The sequence below is a fragment of the Trichosurus vulpecula genome, chromosome 3, assembly GCF_011100635.1.
Source record: "Trichosurus vulpecula isolate mTriVul1 chromosome 3, mTriVul1.pri, whole genome shotgun sequence".
NCBI lineage: Eukaryota > Metazoa > Chordata > Mammalia > Diprotodontia > Phalangeridae > Trichosurus > Trichosurus vulpecula.
The window spans coordinates 409,462,668-409,480,390 of NC_050575.1; the positions used below are offsets into that span (position 1 = coordinate 409,462,668).

The following is a 17,723-nucleotide window of genomic DNA, read 5'->3' on the forward strand; positions in this document are numbered from 1 at the left end:
ACAAGCCTTTGAACCAGAATTTGCTGGTAAAAGCGCCCGGGGTGGGCGCGGTGTTAAGCTGGAAACGTCACTAAGGGTCAGGACTGCCCAGGCTGTTCCCATCAGTGTCCACTTAGACAAGGTAGACGTAGGAGTGTCTAGTCTAGGAGTCTAGGAGACACAGAATGAGGAGTTCAGGAGACTTGTGAGAGGTCAGTGAGTAGGAAATACCTCTGTGGTCCAGTGCACAGCCAGGTCAGACTATCGAATCCTAAAGGTGCAGCTGACCACTGTCAGGAAGACAGAAAAGTGTTTGCTAGGGCATGCTGTCCTTGGGGGCACAGAGGAACTGCCAGGAACAGTGTGTAGAGGCTAGGGAGAGATGGGATTTTGGAATTGGGGTCCCAGCACAGGCCCCCAAGCACCCCATCAGACGCAGGTGTCCTGTCTCCCTGCCCCCACCTCCTGGCTTCACACCCAGGAACCTGTGAGGATCCAGGAGTTCTGCCTGCCCTGATGTATCAGGAGGGCAGAGTTTATAATCTCAAAGAGGATCATAAACATGTCTGAAACGTTCGGAACCGCCGGATATAAGAAACTCTCAAAGTAGAAGGCAGAAGAATCAAAACATTTATTTAGGCTCCACAGTAACCAACCCATGAACCAGCAACCCCATTTTGATATATTGATCAAAAGCTTCCAGGCCCAATAAGTACGCCTTGAAAGAGTAACCAGGAGGCTACAGAGAAGCATGATTGCCTAAAGCAAAATCATGTTTCCCCCTCTATGGTAATAAGATTACCCACTGGCCTGAAGTCTTTGTTCAGCTTTCTCCCGTAGGTCAGCTCTGCTACTGGCAGCTCCTGCTTCAGCTGTGTCTGTGGCTGTAACTGACGTAACTGACGATGTAACGGTCGCTGTAACTGACGATGTAACTGTCGCTGGCTCCAACCGGAAAAGGAAAAGAGAATCTTCAAGCTGTCCTCTCCCCTCTTATAGGGTTTTTGACATCATCAAGCTCCGCCCAAATGACCAGGGCCGATTGGTTCCTGAGTTGGCTCCTCCCCCTAGCATAGACATTAACACCTCCCCTCAGCCAGCCCCATGACTCATCACACAGGAAGTTCTCTGCTTCCTGGAATGCTCTTTGGGCTTCCTGCCCCGGAAGAGCAAGCCACAGTGTCCAGAGGCTCAATGAGGTAAGCTGAGTCATTAAAAGAAAACAAAGGCCATTCTGGCTACACCTGAGGACCACACCTTGGATGCAGGAAGCAAAGCTCTTTCCTGGCCCCTTATCTGGACCCACAGCTGTTGGGCTGCTTCCCTCATATCCCAGGCAGGTGGCTCCCTGTCTCCACTTTCTCTTTAGGGATTTTGAGCCTAAGCTTTACGAGGAGCACCCAGGAGTCCTCCCTGGCTCCCAGTTAGACCTCAGAATACAGTCTTCTGGCTTTTCCAGACTGTCCACCTGGAAGGCATCTGTCACTCTAGGGACCCTGACCTCCCTGCCATGAGCTGTGTTAGACTGTCTTGCCTCCCAGACCCTGGGTCTCCTGCTTCCCTATCCCCACCTCCTCTCAGAGCCCTCAGGTCCCATGCAGAGGACTGAATCCCAGTCTGGGTTTGCTCTCCCAGTCTCAGACTTGCCTGGTCATTCCCTTCTGGACCCCGCCCTATAGACCTCTGACCCTGGGCGTTGAAACTGACTGCTCTCATCCCATCTGGGATCCCCAGTTGCCCTCTTCTTGGGGCTCTGTAGAAGATGGGTAAGGGAGGGGGACCGAAGAGGAGTAAGAGAGGGAGGGAAGTATTCTTCCTGTTCAGACCCTCCTCATTTCCAAGCCTGACCCTCCTTGCTGCCTCCCTCCCTCTACAGGTTGGAGTCCTGTTCTCTGTAAATCGCATTTGGGTAGCCTAGTGCCTAGGAGGAGAAGGGAAAGAGCTCTCCCTGTCTGGGATCCTTCTTCCTCCGCAGCTCAGTCTGCAGATGACCAAGGACTGGCCCAGGCAGGTACTGGATCAAATCCTGACACCAAAGCGGGAGGGAAAATAGAAAATTTGTTAAAAGGTACAACAAATAGCAATCACCCAGAGTATGAGACCGAGGCAGGCAGTCTGGGAGTAAGGTTACAGGTGGGGCAGATGGGCTTTTCTGTGCAGAGGTAAAGAAGATGGCTCCAGGCTATCTCCTAATTATCAGAAAGGCTTAGAATTGGGACACTCCATGATTAGTTGAGACATCTGTAAGGGAGAGCTATGGCTGTGGCTCCATCTGTCGGGACATTACAGGTGGGGGAGCAGGTCCCTGAAGTAGATAATGTCGAGGGGTAAATGGAGGAACTTTACAAAGTGGAGTCACTTTGGTTACTTTGCTCCCTATACAGGGAGCCTGAATTCAAAGAGAATGGCCCCTGCGAGCAGCGAAACCCCAATCCAGGTGAGTGTAGTCCATCCACAGGATTGAGCAACATCAGCAATCCAGGCTATTTCCATAGACATAGAGGATGGTTCATGAAGCTGGTGACACCTGCCTTATGGGTCATTTCTTTACAAAATACACTTGAAAATAATTCCAATCATAACAACACTATCCTGCTCCCATCTTCTGTGTTGTAAGCTGATTCTTTAGCACCCTGGTGTCTTGAGCACTGCCTCCCTAACCCCCCAACCCACATGTTGTCCACCCACATCGGTGTATTCCTCTTCCTCCCTTTCGGTCTTTTCCTTAAGATCAAGACATACCAGAACACCTCCCAGGTCTTCACTAATTTGATTCTCTCTTTAAGCCCCGAGAGAGATCAGAGGGGACACATGTCACCTCCCCATATTTGAATAAAAGCAGTTTATCCTTGATTTTTTTTATTCCCCTAGGCTAGTTCAAGCTTCTTTACTTTCTTATGTTTCTTTTCAGTTGTGTTTGAACTTCAAAAGCCCTCTGCAGTTATAGTCTTTTCATCACGAATGCTTGGAAGTCCTTTCCTTAAGGGTCATTTCCCCCTATATCATTATACTCAGTTTTGTTGGGTAAATGACTCTTGGTTATAAGACCATGCCCTTTACCTTCTTGCATATCCTATTCTAAGCTCTGTGGCCTTTGGTTTTTGGCTTTTTGTTTATTTTTCTGACTGCTTGCTGTATTTTTCTCATTCGCCTGTTATTACAACCTGGTAGTTCTGTGTTTTTGTCAGTGGCGTTCCTGGGAGTTTCCATTTCAGACGTTTCTTTCAGGAAGTGATCTGTGGTTTATTTTGACTTTCTGCTCTGGTTGTAAGACGTCTCGGCAGTTTTAAGATTTCTTGAAATTTCATATCGAGGCTTCTTTTTTAAATGGCATTCAGCTAGTCCAATGTTATTTAAATTTTCCCATGTTCTCTTTTCTGTGTGAGTTGTGTTTTACTATGAGATAACTGACATTTTCTTCTGTTTTTTTTTCAACCTTTTGAATTTGTTTTGATATCTGTTATTGCCTTGTGGCTTCTATTTCTTGTATTCAAAGTTTTAGAGTTTGTTACTTGACCATGGTTTTGTAATCCTTGTACCAATCTGTTACCTCCTTGATTCTTTTTCCCTCACCATTCACTTTGTTTCCATTTTAAGCACTCTCATTCCACTTATAAACATGTTTAACTCTTGCTTCAGTGGTTCCAGAAATTTTGGTTGAGTTTGTGCCCAAGCTGTGTTTTTTGGAGGCATTGCTTGTAGATATGAGTCCCTTGCCCATATTTGTGTCTTCACTTCCTCTGGTGCCATAACCATTCATTATGGTGGGGTTCTTCTTTTGTTGGCTCATTCTTTCAGTCTACTTCCTCTACAGCACCTTGGAGGGAATGTCTGGGCTGCTCTTTTGGGTGTTTACTCAGGTCCTGAGGGTTGTCTTATTCTAGGGGCAGGATAGAGGCCTATGAGCTCTCAGTATTCCCAAAGGGGTCTGATCCAGAGCAAAATCAGATTATTGCCCTCCTACTCTGAGCTCTCCAAGTTTCTGAGCTGGGTTTGAGTCTCTGTAAGAGCGGACTGCTGCCAGTCTGTGTCCCTAGTTGTGGCCAACTAATGAGCTCTGCTGGGTGGCTCAGAGGGGCAGGAATGTAAGCTTCTCTTTATTTTGTGATTCCTGCCTTGTTATTCCACTGCAGGCTGGGCTGGACATTGGAAGGCAGGCCTTGCTTGGCATCCCAGGCCTGAGGCACTCCTCCTTGCCTCATTCCCCAGAGTCTCCCTACACAGGAATTCCAGTGCTTGGCACAGATTCCCTTGACCCTGGTTTTGTGAGCTAGGTGTGGGTAGAGGGGGAGAGAGCTGCCAGTGGCAGCCATCCTGTTGCAGTTCCCTGATTTGGGTCTGAATCTTCTTGCCTTGTTACTCCATGTACCTCCCCTTTTCCTCCCTGCCAACCTGGACCCAGGAGTCCCAGGTTTTTTGGGTTTTCCCAATCAGGATTTAGTCTGATACATTGTCCATATCTCTTAGCTGTTTGTGGAGAGGAGTTAAATGCATTCCTTCCTCACTCTGCCATCTTGACTCTGCCATGCCCAGAGACATTATCCTCAGTTTACATAAGTTGAGAAAACTGACCCAGATGTTAAGGGATTTGCCCAGCATCACATAGCTATGAGTGTGTGAGGCTTCATGTGAGCCCAGGTCATCCCCAAGGTTAGTCTTCCTGACTCCTGGACCAGTGCTCTTGGTAGAGGAGGAAGGTGAAAGCTCCTGGAAGAAATCTGTCACTAAGATAATTGATCAGCAAACATTCCTGAAGTGCTTGGGACACGTAAAGAGGCAAGAGACTATACATTTACTGAAGGCCCTCACAGCCTATTGGGGAATGGTGCAGACTCGGAACTAATTAAGAGAGAGAAAGCACTAGAACTAAGAGGGGAAAGGGTTCCATAGATGAGACAGAAGTTGGGACATAAGACAGCCAGAGCAGCTGGTAGGGCAGCTAGAAGGTTCAGTGGGTAGACTGGCAGGCCTGGAGTCAGGAAACCTGAGTTCAAATCTGACCTCAGACTCTTACAAGCTGTGTAACCCTGGGCAAGTCACTTGACCCTGTTTGCCTCAGTTTCCTCCTCTGTAAAATGAGCTGGAGAAGGCAATGGCCAATCACTCTAGCATCTTTGCCAAGGACACCCCCAAATCATGAAGAGGTTGACATGACTGAGCAACAAGAGCAACATTAGGCAGAGATGAGGAGGAAGAGTGTGACAGTGGGGCTGTCCAATGAAATGGGGCTGGCCACTGAAAATGTGTGGAGCTGAGAGATGGAGGGTCTTGTTTAGGGAACAGTCAGGAGGCCAGGGTCACTGGATAGAAGAGTACATCCAGGTAGGGACTATGTCCTAAAGGGTTTTGCATGACTTTTGTATTTGTGTTTTGTACTGGTGGTTATTGAGTAGAGGGGCAGGATGGTGACATGGTCAGAGCTTCCCTTTAGGAACAATCACTTTAGTGGACAGATTGGAGTGGGAGAAGCTTGAGGCAGGCAGACCCACCAGCAGACTGTAACAAAGGCCTAGTGTGAAGTGATGAAGGCTTGGACCTTGGTGGGGGCAGTGTTAGGTGGGGTAGAAGTGATCATTTATGAGAGATGTGGCACAGGTGGAATCAGTTAGAGCTGGACAACAGATGGAATGTGGAGGAGAGAGAGTGTGAGGAGCGGAGGAACCTAGCTTGTGCCCCCATGTGACTTGGGACAGGTGCTAAGTGACAACTTGGTTGCCTACTACCTAGGCTTGGATTGGATAGGTGAGGACCTGGGCCTTAGGGCAACCTTTGGAGTGAGGAGCAGTTGGAGGCTCTACATGGAATACCTAGAGAGAAGCAAGTTCAGGATCCATTATTGGTGTGGCTCAGATCCCAGGATGGGAACGGGAGCTCAGTCCCAGCTCCTAGCCCTGTCAGAAACATGCGCAAGAATCACCAGGGCAGGAATCACAGACTAACATGGGACCTGCAGAGCTTGCCAGCTGGCTGATAGTGGCCAAGTTCAGTAGATTTACTGTTGCCAAAAAGTCTGCAAAACAGATCAGGAGCCTGCAGAACTAGGATGCCATTGTGGGCAAGGGAAGCCTCCATCAACCTTGCCACAGATGAGACCACTTGAGGAGTACTGAAAGCTTGCAGGTCCCCAGCATGAGCATTCATTATGGCCAAGAGAGCTGGAGGACTGAGGCGAACACAGGCTCATCTGGGCACTGTCTCATACTACCCAGTGCAGTCCAGATTCTGATGACTATCTTTCTAGCTTCCTCTTCAGGTTTTCGTGTAGATAAGACTTTATTTCAGCCATTCAGGAAGCAGACTTGATCTTTTCTTTGTCTTCATTCTCTTTTCAGTGATTACATTGAATGTTTCTCTTTCTTTCCCCCAGAATGTAGTGTACCTGCCAGCTTCTCATGGACTTTTCTTTAGTCTCTCTCACATCAGTTCTGATAAGGAAGGAATTTCACATCGCCCTCTCTCTTTCTCCTCCGTGGATGATACTGCCTCACAGATAGAACACACATTTTCTCCCTGATTCCACAGTGAGACACATTCCACAATAAGACATTTTTCGACTCTATTATAATTTATGATATTTCCTCAAATTTGAATATGAACATGAATTTACTCAAAATTCCATGGGATTCTTACTGACTGGTTTCAAGGGGTCACTATTAAATTTCCTCCTATGAATTGATGAGAATTGAAATATATGTATAACCCTGACGAGTCTTTCACTCTGTGCCCTATGATTTTTCATGATTTAGGAGACAATAACATTTAAGGATGTGGCTGTGGACTTCACCCAGGAGGAGTGGGGCCTCTTGGACCATCCTCAGAAGGAGTTGTACAAGGAGGTCATGCTGGAGAATGCCCAGAACCTGCTCTTCCTGGGTAAGGACACTTCCCTTGCTCACACTGAGTCTGCAATCAAAGGGAATGTCTTCATTCTCTAGTGTGCAGTGTCTAGAGCATCTATCAGTTATTAGAGAAAGTGTATATCTCCTGTGTCCAAGAGACAGACTCCTCATGCAACCTGGTTTTCCTACAAAAAGTCTTTGCACTGTGTGATAGGAAGCTGAGGGTTTCCTTTGCTGCTCCTGATGCAGTCTCTTACCAATTCTAGACATCTTCAGGTCAAAGCTCCAATCAGTGTGGAAGAATCTCAGATATGGAACCAGTGCCAGGGGTTGTTTGGTCTAATCTCTACCTGGACATGAATTTTGCTGCCAAATCTCTGAAAATTGCCCAGGCAGCTTTTCCTTGCAGCCCCATCCTCTTTAGGATGAGCCTAATATTTGGAATATTCTTCTGTTTAACAAGCATACATTGATAGTTTACAGCTCTCTCATGTGGCTGGCATAGCAGGTTTGTCCTTAATCTTCCTTCATGTTTTGCTAAACTTCCAGCACAGGGGCAGGAAGGGAAGGGAATGAGCATTTACATTCACCTGCTGTTTGCCAGGGGCTTGGCCCAGGGCTTTCTTTACAATATCAGGTCTCTTCATCCTCATAATAACCTTCCAGGTTAGGTGATGTTATTATGCCCATTTTACCCTTGAGAAACTGGGGCAAACAGAGGTTAAGTGACTTCTCCAGGGGCACACCTATCAATCACTAAGTGTCTGAGGCTGCATTTAAAAAGCCAGGCATTGCTGACTCCAGACCCAGGGCTCTCTCCACTGCAATACCACCTTCCTCTGATTTCTAGACAGTGAAAACTATGCCATGAATCCATCCTTTCATGAAGAAGGTGCACAAATGAAATTCTCTGACTCCAAAGGGGTTCATGATTTTCTGTCCCACCTCTCCACAGAACCCCCCAAAATTAATGCTGTGCAATCTATCCACAGGATTCTTGGGAACCACCCTGGGGTTCTTGCTTGAATGCCCCTGTGGATGCCAGGAATAACTAAGACCTACTGAGAAATAAAATTTGGACTAAGTAGGTTGAGTTTGCCAGCAGGAGACTCTCACCCAAGGGGGCAAACACCCCTCAATGAACAGCACACAAGGTTTATATAGCTTTCAGGGGGTGAAGAGCCAGGTAGGGGGACTGGGCAAAGGCTGATTCATCAAGGTCCCTGTTGTTTGGACTTGAGGCTGATCTGACACAACTACCCTTTTTCCCAGTTTTGGGTCTAGGAATTCCTGCCAGAACGGAGCATAACAGGATGGGGGCAGAGGGTTTGGCTGTTTCTCAGAACAGGTTGTACAACATATCCTACTTTGAGTCACTTGCATCACAAGCACTAATGGGTCAGTATGGACTCCTCTGTGTGACCAGAATAGAGTGATCTTCAAAATGGAGCAGCTCTGTATCCACACCTCTTTCCCTAAAGAGAACTGAATCACAAGTTTTTTCTCCATCCTCTTCCCTAATTCCCCATGCCCAGGGTTTCCAGTTCCCAGAGAAGATGTGATCTCCTATTTTAAGCAAAGGGAGGAAGCATGGATGCTGGAGCAAGAAGGCCTGAGGAACCTCTGTCCAGGTGAGTGAGGTGAAAACTGGTATATGAGATCTGTGATTATGAGAGTCTGCTCTGTGTTGTGGTGAAAGAACTACTAGATTTGGGGGCAGGAAAGCCTGCCTTGGAATTCTTTTTCAGATTTTTTTTATTAGCAGTGTCTTCCTGGGCCAGTCACTGAAACATGAAGCCTCAGTTTCCCCAGGGGGTTACACCCCATTGCCTTTTAGCTCCCTTCCAGGGATAAATTTATCAGCTTATAATATGTTGGTATTTGGAATTTGGGGAATGAAATCTCCTAAATGTGCCAAAAGAGCCAAAGGCTGTCCAAGATGAGCTCTTTCTTAGACCTTCTTCAAACCCACCATTTATTAAGATCTTGCTGCATGCCAGGTTCTTTGCTAAGCCCCGGGGTCATAAACAGATGCAAGAAACATCCTCAGTACTCCTGGATTTCACTCTGGTGAACAGTCCAATAACTGTGTAGAAAGCCAGTGTGGACAGGTTAAATTGGAGCTGGGCAAGAGAGGGAAGGCCCTAAAGTGGGGAAGACTGGGAAGGGCTTATTGTGGAAGATGAGCTCTCGTTGGGGCCTCAGGGAAGCCAGGATGAGCATTCTAGGCCAAAGGGATAGTGAGAAAAATCCAGGGAGTCAGGAGGGGGAGTGTCCTGTTCACAGAACAGAAAGGAGGCCCATACCACTGGATTATAGCATATACGGGGGTGGGGGAGACAGGGTGAAAAAAGACGGGAAGAGTAGGAGATGGGGAGGTGAGAAAGTGTTTCACAGCCCAAGGGAGGATTTTACATTGGATCCTTTTGCTGGGGAATGAGAGGAGGTTCTTGAGTGGGTAGTGATATGATCACATGAGAGATTTAGAAAGATCAACCTGACAGCTGGGTTTAGGATTGACTGGACTGGGTTAGATGAGGCAACCAAAACAATCAGCAGGCTCTGAAATATCTCAGGTGTGCGGCAATTGGGTCCTGAATCAAAATAGTGACTGTGCTGGGAGAGTAGGGGGTGTATGGGAGAGATGTCACACAACTGGAATCCCAGGACTTTGCTCCAAAGTGAATATGGAATCAGGAGTGTGAATGTGTGAGAGTCAATGAGGACTGCATGACACTTCATCTCTGAGCCTGGACTGGTGAGGATGCCTTGAATAACATTAGGAATGTAAGTACATGGGAGGGTTGGGGGAAAGAAAATGGGTTTCTTTTTGTGTATCATAAAAGGGGGATCAGGAGAGAACAGCGTCAGTAAAGCTTCCAGAGGAGAGTATCAGGAAAAAGGGATTAATGACAGTGCTAAAGCCTGCAAAACAGTCAGGAAGAACAAGCCTCAAGAAATGGCCATCGGATTTAGCAATTTCAGAATTTTTGCTTATTTTAGAGGAATAAGTTTTAGTTGAACAGGAAAGTTGAGAACCAGCTTATAGAGAGTTTCAAAGAAGGCAAAGGAAAGGAGTTGGAGACACCAGTTGTAAATGGCCTTCTCTAGCTATTTGGCCATGAAATGCAGGACAGATATTGGACAATAGCTCATAGGGCTGAGAGGTTCACTGAATGTGCTTTCAGTGAAATGGTTTTGTGACAGCAAGAAAGGAGTCCTTATTGTGGGAGAAAGTGAAATTAGTGGAAAAATACAGATTCTAAGGGAAGAATATACAAAGATCGATGAGGGATGGAATGACATTTGCTTTAGCAAGCAAAAGGATGTCCTTTTTATCTGATACAGAGCCCAAAAAGGAAAATGAAGGCAACTGAATAATGGGAGATAAGAAGAATAAGATAACTTTTGGTAAATGTCCAGTTTTTTCGATGAAATGGGAGGCCAAGTTCTTAAGGAAGAAGGTGCAGATGGGTGGAGTAGGGAGAAGAGAACAAGCCATGATGGGGGGTTGGGGGTGAAGGCAAAACTTTGGAAAAGCTGCTTTGGTGAGTGGCGTGGGCAATTAGTTAGGGAGATGTCAGTGTGACAGTGAGGGTCCAGCTGAGATTGCACAGCCTATTCTGTAGTGGATATTGGCGGCCTGGTTTCATGGTTTTCTCTGTCTCTTCAGGCAGCACATGAGTAGGAGTGAAGGCTGCTGCCTTGCTTAGAAGTAACCCAAGGCTAAGCTTTGCATAAATCATCAACCCAAATCCCTTTCCTGGTCTCTGGCTCAGTCTCTGTCCCATTCTTAGAGAATCATTGACCAGGTTCATGGAGGTGATGATGACCTCAGTTTACAGAGCTGGGAGCTAGAGACTTGAAGGTGTCCCCTGGTATGAGACCCTTCAGGAGTTTACAAAGAAGCCCCTGTGGTCTTCGGTGTTGGGTCTGGTCAGATTCCATCAGGGTTAGAACCTAACAAAAGTGACTACTTACAGGTGAATGGGTGCAAGAAAGAGAACCAACATGGAAGTGAGAACATGGATTTGACAATTAGGAGAGAGTCTAGAATGCAGTGATTGAGAGAGAGGCTGAGCCTGCTGTCAGCCCTGGGCCCAGTCAGGCAATCAGTAAAGATTGATTGAGCACCCTGTGTTTTAGGCGCTGTGCTAAGCTTTTGGGTTACAAAGAAAGGCAAAAGAAAGTCTCTGCTGTCAGAGAGCTCCCAGTGTAGTAAGAAAACATGGAGACAGTTGGAGAAGAAGCAACAGAAAATGAACCTCACTCTTAGTTGATCTACTTGAAAAGAGACTGTTTTGGAATGGAAATACATTTAGTTCAACAGGAAAATGAGACAAAGAGTGAGGATAATAACAGTCTGAGAGGGAGAACAGAATTGGGGGGAAGTAGAGTAAATAAATCTGTATCGATCAGAGAAATGCAAATGAAAACAACACTGAAGTACTACCTCACACTGATCAGAGTGGCTAATATCACAAAAAAGGAAAATGTTGGATATAGGAGGGGTGTGGGAAAACTGGGACACTAACACAGTGCTGGTGAAGTTGTGAACTGATCCCCCCATTCTGGAGAGCAATTTGGAACCTTGCTCAAAGGGCTATAACACTCTGCATACTCCTTTATTCAGCTATACCACTGCTAGGTGTATATACCAAAGACTTCCAAAAAAAAAAGGCACAAGGACTCATTTTCACAAAAATATGTGTAACACCTCTTTTTGTGGAGAAAAGAATTAGAAATTGAGGGCATGCTCATCAGTTGGGGAGTGGCTAAACAAGCTGTGGCATATGACTGTAGTGGAATATTATTGTGTTATAAGAAATGACAGAATGATATCTGAAAAACCTGGAAAAACTTACCTGAACTGATGCATAATGAAGTAAACAGAACCAGAAGAACATTGTACATAGCAACAGCAGTGTTGCTTAATGAAGAGCTATGAATGACTTAACTTTTCTCAGTAATGCAGTGATCCAAGACAATCCTAAATGATGGAAATTCATTTTTTTTTCTAGTTCCCTAACTAATCAATAAAATGAATTGATAGTTATTCTTTTAAAGATTTAGTTTTCTAATTGCTCATGACAAGTAACATATTAAATGATAAATGTGCTTGAAGGTTAATTGCACAGATTTTTTTAAACAAGGTTTATATTTAAAATCCCCTTTGTGAGGATAATATTTCCACAGGAATAACTTTAATATCAGTGGAAAACCTAGTTACACTTTCATTGAAACTCTACTGAATGACTAATCTGTGTTGCCCAAAGGTTCCTTTGAGAAGCTGACAGGGAGGTGAACAATAAAGGTCCAAGTCAGAAAACAACCTTAGCATTGTAATGAGGGGCACTTTACGATTGGTTTTTGTAGAAAGGTTGTGGCAGTTCAGGATGGTTTCATTGTAGCCTCTACTGTGCATGCATAGCAATCATGGGTCCAAAGAGCCTGTGATCTCTGCTGCTAGAATGCCAACCCAAGTAATGTCTTGATCTGGTAATTACAGCTTTGATGAGATGTGATTACAAGGTAACCCAGGAATGAGAAGACTACTCTGGTACAGTGGCAGCCAGCTAGGGAGGGTCTGTGCACGCCTGTCATCATTTGCACATGAATGTCCAACCTTCCTACATGTTTGGAAATAATTTGATGTTGAGTTTAGAAATAAAGAATGGTGCATACAGTCAGAAGCAGTCAGAGTGTGATGTTCTTATTGCATTAGCCCCAATATATCCCTGACCATCATGACTGGGAATCCCTGCAGAAAGAATCTTATTATGGTTGAAGTATGCACATGCTTTTCCCAGAGGATAAATATCTAAGCTACAAAATTGGATGATTATTTATTGCTTAAGGTACCATTGACAAATTTTTACTTCAAATCCTTTGGACCACTGTCTAGAACCTCCAAGGGTTTGTGAACTCCTAAATGGGAAAGGGCTTCAAGAGGACTTATACTGAAGCATGCTGTCCACTTCCTTACCAAAGGATGAGAGACCCAAATTCATGTATGAGACACATATTTTCAGACATGGGAAATGCAATGCATTTTTAAAGATGTGTTGTGCAGATTTTTTTTAAGTACAAACAGTTATTTTTAATATGATACTTTATTTTCTCCTATTAGATATTAGAACAATTTTTAAACATTTGATTAAATTTTAAATTCCAAATTCCTTCAATCCTTCCCCTCTCCCTTCCTTGAGATGGTAAGCAATCTTACATGGGTTATTCATGTACAATCCTTTTTTTTTTTTTTTTGCAAGGGGGAAGGCAGGGTAGTTGGGGTTAAGTGACTTGCCCAAGGTCACACAGCTAGTAAGTGTGTCAAGTGTCTGAGGCCGGATTTGAACTCAGGTCCTCCTGACTCCAGGACTGGTGCTCTACTCACTGCACCACCTAGCTGCCCCTATGTACAATCTTTATTACAAGGATTTTATTTTTATTGTATTGAGCAGAGGCATTTAGAGACAGTTTTTTTTAAAGGAAATAAGTTATTATCAAAATACATTAATAGGCCAAGGGGCAGCTAGATGGTGCAGTTGATAGAGTACTAGCCCTGGAATCAGTAGGATCTGAGTTCAAATTCAGCCAGAGACACTTGACAATTACTAGCTGTGAGACCCTGGACAAGTCCCTTGACCCTGATTGCCTTGCTAAAAAAAAACTGAAAAAAGTTAAATAGGCCAGAAAAAAATCTTGTTTTAGGTAAATTCAAAAAACAACACTGGTACTCTTCATGTGACCTCAAATACTGCAACAACAAAAAAAGATTGAAAGTTGTTACAAGGGACATTGTATCATATTTATAAATATGAGAGATCATGAAATAATTTGGATATTTAGTATGTGTACACCAAGTAGCATAATATCTGTGAAGGAAGTATTGAAAGTGCAAATGATGAAAGTGAAAAGGAAAAATTGAGTGGGAGGAACCTTTCTAATATTGTGGACAGAGCATGCTAAGTCACAGGTTTGAGTTCATGTCTCAAGTTTGGGATTTTGAGTCGTCACTGAGCCATTCTGAGCTCATGGCCTTGGTTGAATGAAGATTATGGGGAATCCACGATGACTTCATTGAGGCAGTTTCAAATATGATAAGAACACTCCGCCTCTGTCAGAGGTTTGTTGTGAGTATCCAATGTAATCATGTGTCAAGCTCTTTGTAAAGTAAATCATCCTTGGGATGTGAGCTAATGGCATTTTGAAATAATTGGTTCTGCCCATTTGAAGACTTTTGAAGTTTGAAGACCTTTCTTTTTGCCTAGGGAAAGAGCATATAAAGGAGTTTGTGTTCTGCCAATGAAGGGAATGGGATATAATTATATATGGGTCCGTGTATATATGTTTTCTTGCATGTTTCTTTCAGAAGGAGAGATCAGACTTGAAGTGAAGAAGATTCCTGTAGTCCTAAGCCTATCTGTGGAAGGAACTCAGGAGCAAAGATTCATGGGTGATGGTCCCTGTGACTTCACTTGGAGAGAAATCTGTGCTGTTCATTGGAGAATCCACACTAAGGAGAAAGCTTATAAATGTAATCAGTGTGGAAAGGCTTTCAGAGAGAGCGCCACACTTGCTGTACATCAGAGAATCCACACTGGAGAGAAGCCTTATGAATGTAATCAGTGTGGAAAGACTTTCAGAGGAAGTTCCATTCTTATTAATCATCAGAAAATCCACACTGGAGAGAAACCTTATGAATGCAATCAGTGTGGAAAGGCCTTTAAACGGGAGGCCCATCTTAGCGAACATCAGAGAGTCCACACTGGAGAGAAACCTTATGAATGTAATCAGTGTGGAAAGACTTTTAGAGGCAGCTCCAGTCTTGTTTATCATCAGAGAATCCACACTGGAGAGAAACCTTATATATGTGATCAGTGTGGTAAAGCTTTTACAGGGAAGGCCCATCTAACCTTACATCAGAGAATCCACACTGGAGAGAAGCCTTATGAATGTAATCAGTGTGGAAAGACTTTTAGAGGCAGCTCCAGTCTTGTTTATCATCAGAGAATCCACACTGGAGAGAAACCTTATATATGTGATCAGTGTGGTAAAGCTTTTACAGGGAAGGCCCATCTAACCTTACATCAGAGAATCCACACTGGAGAGAAGCCTTATGAATGTAATCAGTGTGGAAAGACTTTTAGAGGCAGCTCCAGTCTTGTTTATCATCAGAGAATCCACACTGGAGAGAAACCTTATATATGTGATCAGTGTGGTAAAGCTTTTACAGGGAAGGCCCATCTAACCTTACATCAGAGAATCCACACTGGAGAGAAGCCTTATGAATGTAATCAGTGTGGAAAGACCTTTAGATGCAGCTCCAGTCTAGCTAAACATCAGAAAATCCACAGTGAAGAAAAACCTTATGAATGTAATCAGTGTGGAAAGGCTTTTAGAGGCAGCTGCTGTCTAGCTGAACATCAGAGAGTCCACACTGGAGAGAAACCTTATGAATGTAATCAGTGTGGAAAGACTTTTAGAGGCAGCTCCAGTCTTGTTTATCATCAGAGAATCCACACTGGAGAGAAACCTTATATATGTGATCAGTGTGGTAAAGCTTTTACAGGGAAGGCCCATCTAACCTTACATCAGAGAATCCACACTGGAGAGAAGCCTTATGAATGTAATCAGTGTGGAAAGACCTTTAGATGCAGCTCCAGTCTAGCTAAACATCAGAAAATCCACAGTGAAGAAAAACCTTATATATGTGATCAGTGTGCATCAGAGAATCCACACTGGAGAGAAACCTTATATATGTGATCAGTGTGGTAAAGCTTTTACAGGGAAGGCCCATCTAACCTTACATCAGAGAATCCACACTGGAGAGAAGCCTTATGAATGTAATCAGTGTGGAAAGACTTTTAGAGGCAGCTCCAGTCTTGTTTATCATCAGAGAATCCACACTGGAGAGAAACCTTATATATGTGATCAGTGTGGTAAAGCTTTTACAGGGAAGGCCCATCTAACCTTACATCAGAGAATCCACACTGGAGAGAAGCCTTATGAATGTAATCAGTGTGGAAAGACCTTTAGATGCAGCTCCAGTCTAGCTAAACATCAGAAAATCCACAGTGAAGAAAAACCTTATGAATGTAATCAGTGTGGAAAGACTTTCAGAGGCAGTTCCAGTCTTGTTCATCATCATAGAATCCACACTGGAGAGAAACCTTACGTATGTAATCAGTGTGGTAAAGCTTTTACAGGGAAGGCCCATCTAACCTTACATCAGAGAATCCACACTGGAGAGAAACCCTATGAATGCAATCAGTGTGGAAAGGCCTTTAAACAGGAGGCATATCTTACGGAACATCAGAGAATCCACACTGGAGAGAAACTTTTTGAATGTAATCAGTGTGGAAAGGCTTTTAGACACAACTCCAGTCTAGCTAAACATCAGAAAATCCACAGTGGAGAAAAGTCTTATGAATGTAATCAGTGTGGAAAGGCATTTAGAGGCAGCTCCAGTCTTGCTGAACATCTGAGAATCCACACTGGAGACACCTTATGAATCTATGTGGAAAGGCTTTTAGAGGCAGCTCCAGTCTAGCTAAACAATGGAAAATCCACAGTGGAGAAAAACCTTAAGAATGTAACCAGTGTGGAAAGGCTTTTAGAGGCAGTTCCAGTCTAGCTGAACATCAGAGAATCCACACTGGAGAGGAACCTTATGAATGTAATCGGTGTGGAAAGGCTTTTACACATAGGACTCATCTTAATGAACATCAGAAAACCCATATTGGTGAGAAACGTAAACGCAATCAATGTGGAAAGGCCTTTACACAGAGGACCTGTCTTACCATACTTAACGGAATTCACACTGAAGAGAAACCTTATGAATGCAATAGTGTGGAAAGGCTTTTACAGGGAGGACTTATAATAGAGTACATAGGAAAATCCACACTGGAGAGAAACCTTTTGTACTGTTAATGTAATAGGAAAATCATTCCCAACCATTAATAGGCCTATGTGACCTACTTTTGAGTCTGAGTCATATGAGCCTGTGGTGGGAGGAGCTTGCTGAACATTTTCTATTTCTGCAATTATTTAAATCTGTTTTTATTTGTATAATAAGATTTTTTTTATGATTTTGTTTTCACAGGTATGGTCACAGGTATTTTATACTGTCTAGATTTGTTTTAAATGGGGTATTTTTTGCTATCTCCTCTAGCAGAGTTTTTTTTGGATACCTACAGGTATACTGATATGTGTTTACTTTATACTTTTTACTACTTTCATAAAATTATTAATTTTTTCAACAAACTTTATTTGACTCTTTGGAATTTTCCAAGATTATCATCATCTTGTCTACAAAAAGAGATAGTTTTATTACCTCATTCCCTATTCTGATTCCTTCTGTTTCTTTTTCTTCTCATATTACTATTGCTAGGATTTCCACTACGATATTGAATAAGATTGGTGACAGTGGGCATTCTTCTTTCACACCTGATCTTATTGGAAAGGCTTCTACTTTATCCCCATGACAAATAGTGCTGGCCAATGGCTTTAGACAAAGGCTTTTTATCAATTTGAGGAACCATCCCTTTATGCCAATACTTTCAAGTGTTTTCAGTAAAAATGAGTGTTGGACTTTATCAAAAGCTTTTTCTGCATCTCTTGATATAATCATATGAACTTTAAAAAACTTTTATCAGAGATATAATCAATTATCTTAATAGTGTTCTTTAAGTTAAACCATCCCAGCATTACTGATATAAATTCCAAGTGGTTATAACGTATAATCTTTGTAATATATTGTTGTAACTCTTTAGCGTGTACTTTTTTTTTTTTTTTAGGATTGTTGCATCCATAGTCACTAATGAAATTGGTCTATAATTTTCTTTTTCTATTTTTGACCTTCTTGGTTTAGGTGTCGGTATCATATTTGTTTCAAAGAAGTAG

At 43.5% G+C, this 17,723-nt stretch overlaps 1 pseudogene; it reads left to right on the forward strand.

The window, feature by feature from the left end:
- The window catches only part of LOC118842778, a 47,070-nt pseudogene extending 30,215 nt beyond the window's left edge, over positions 1-16,855 (forward strand).
- Positions 16,856-17,723: the final 868 nt, after the last annotated feature.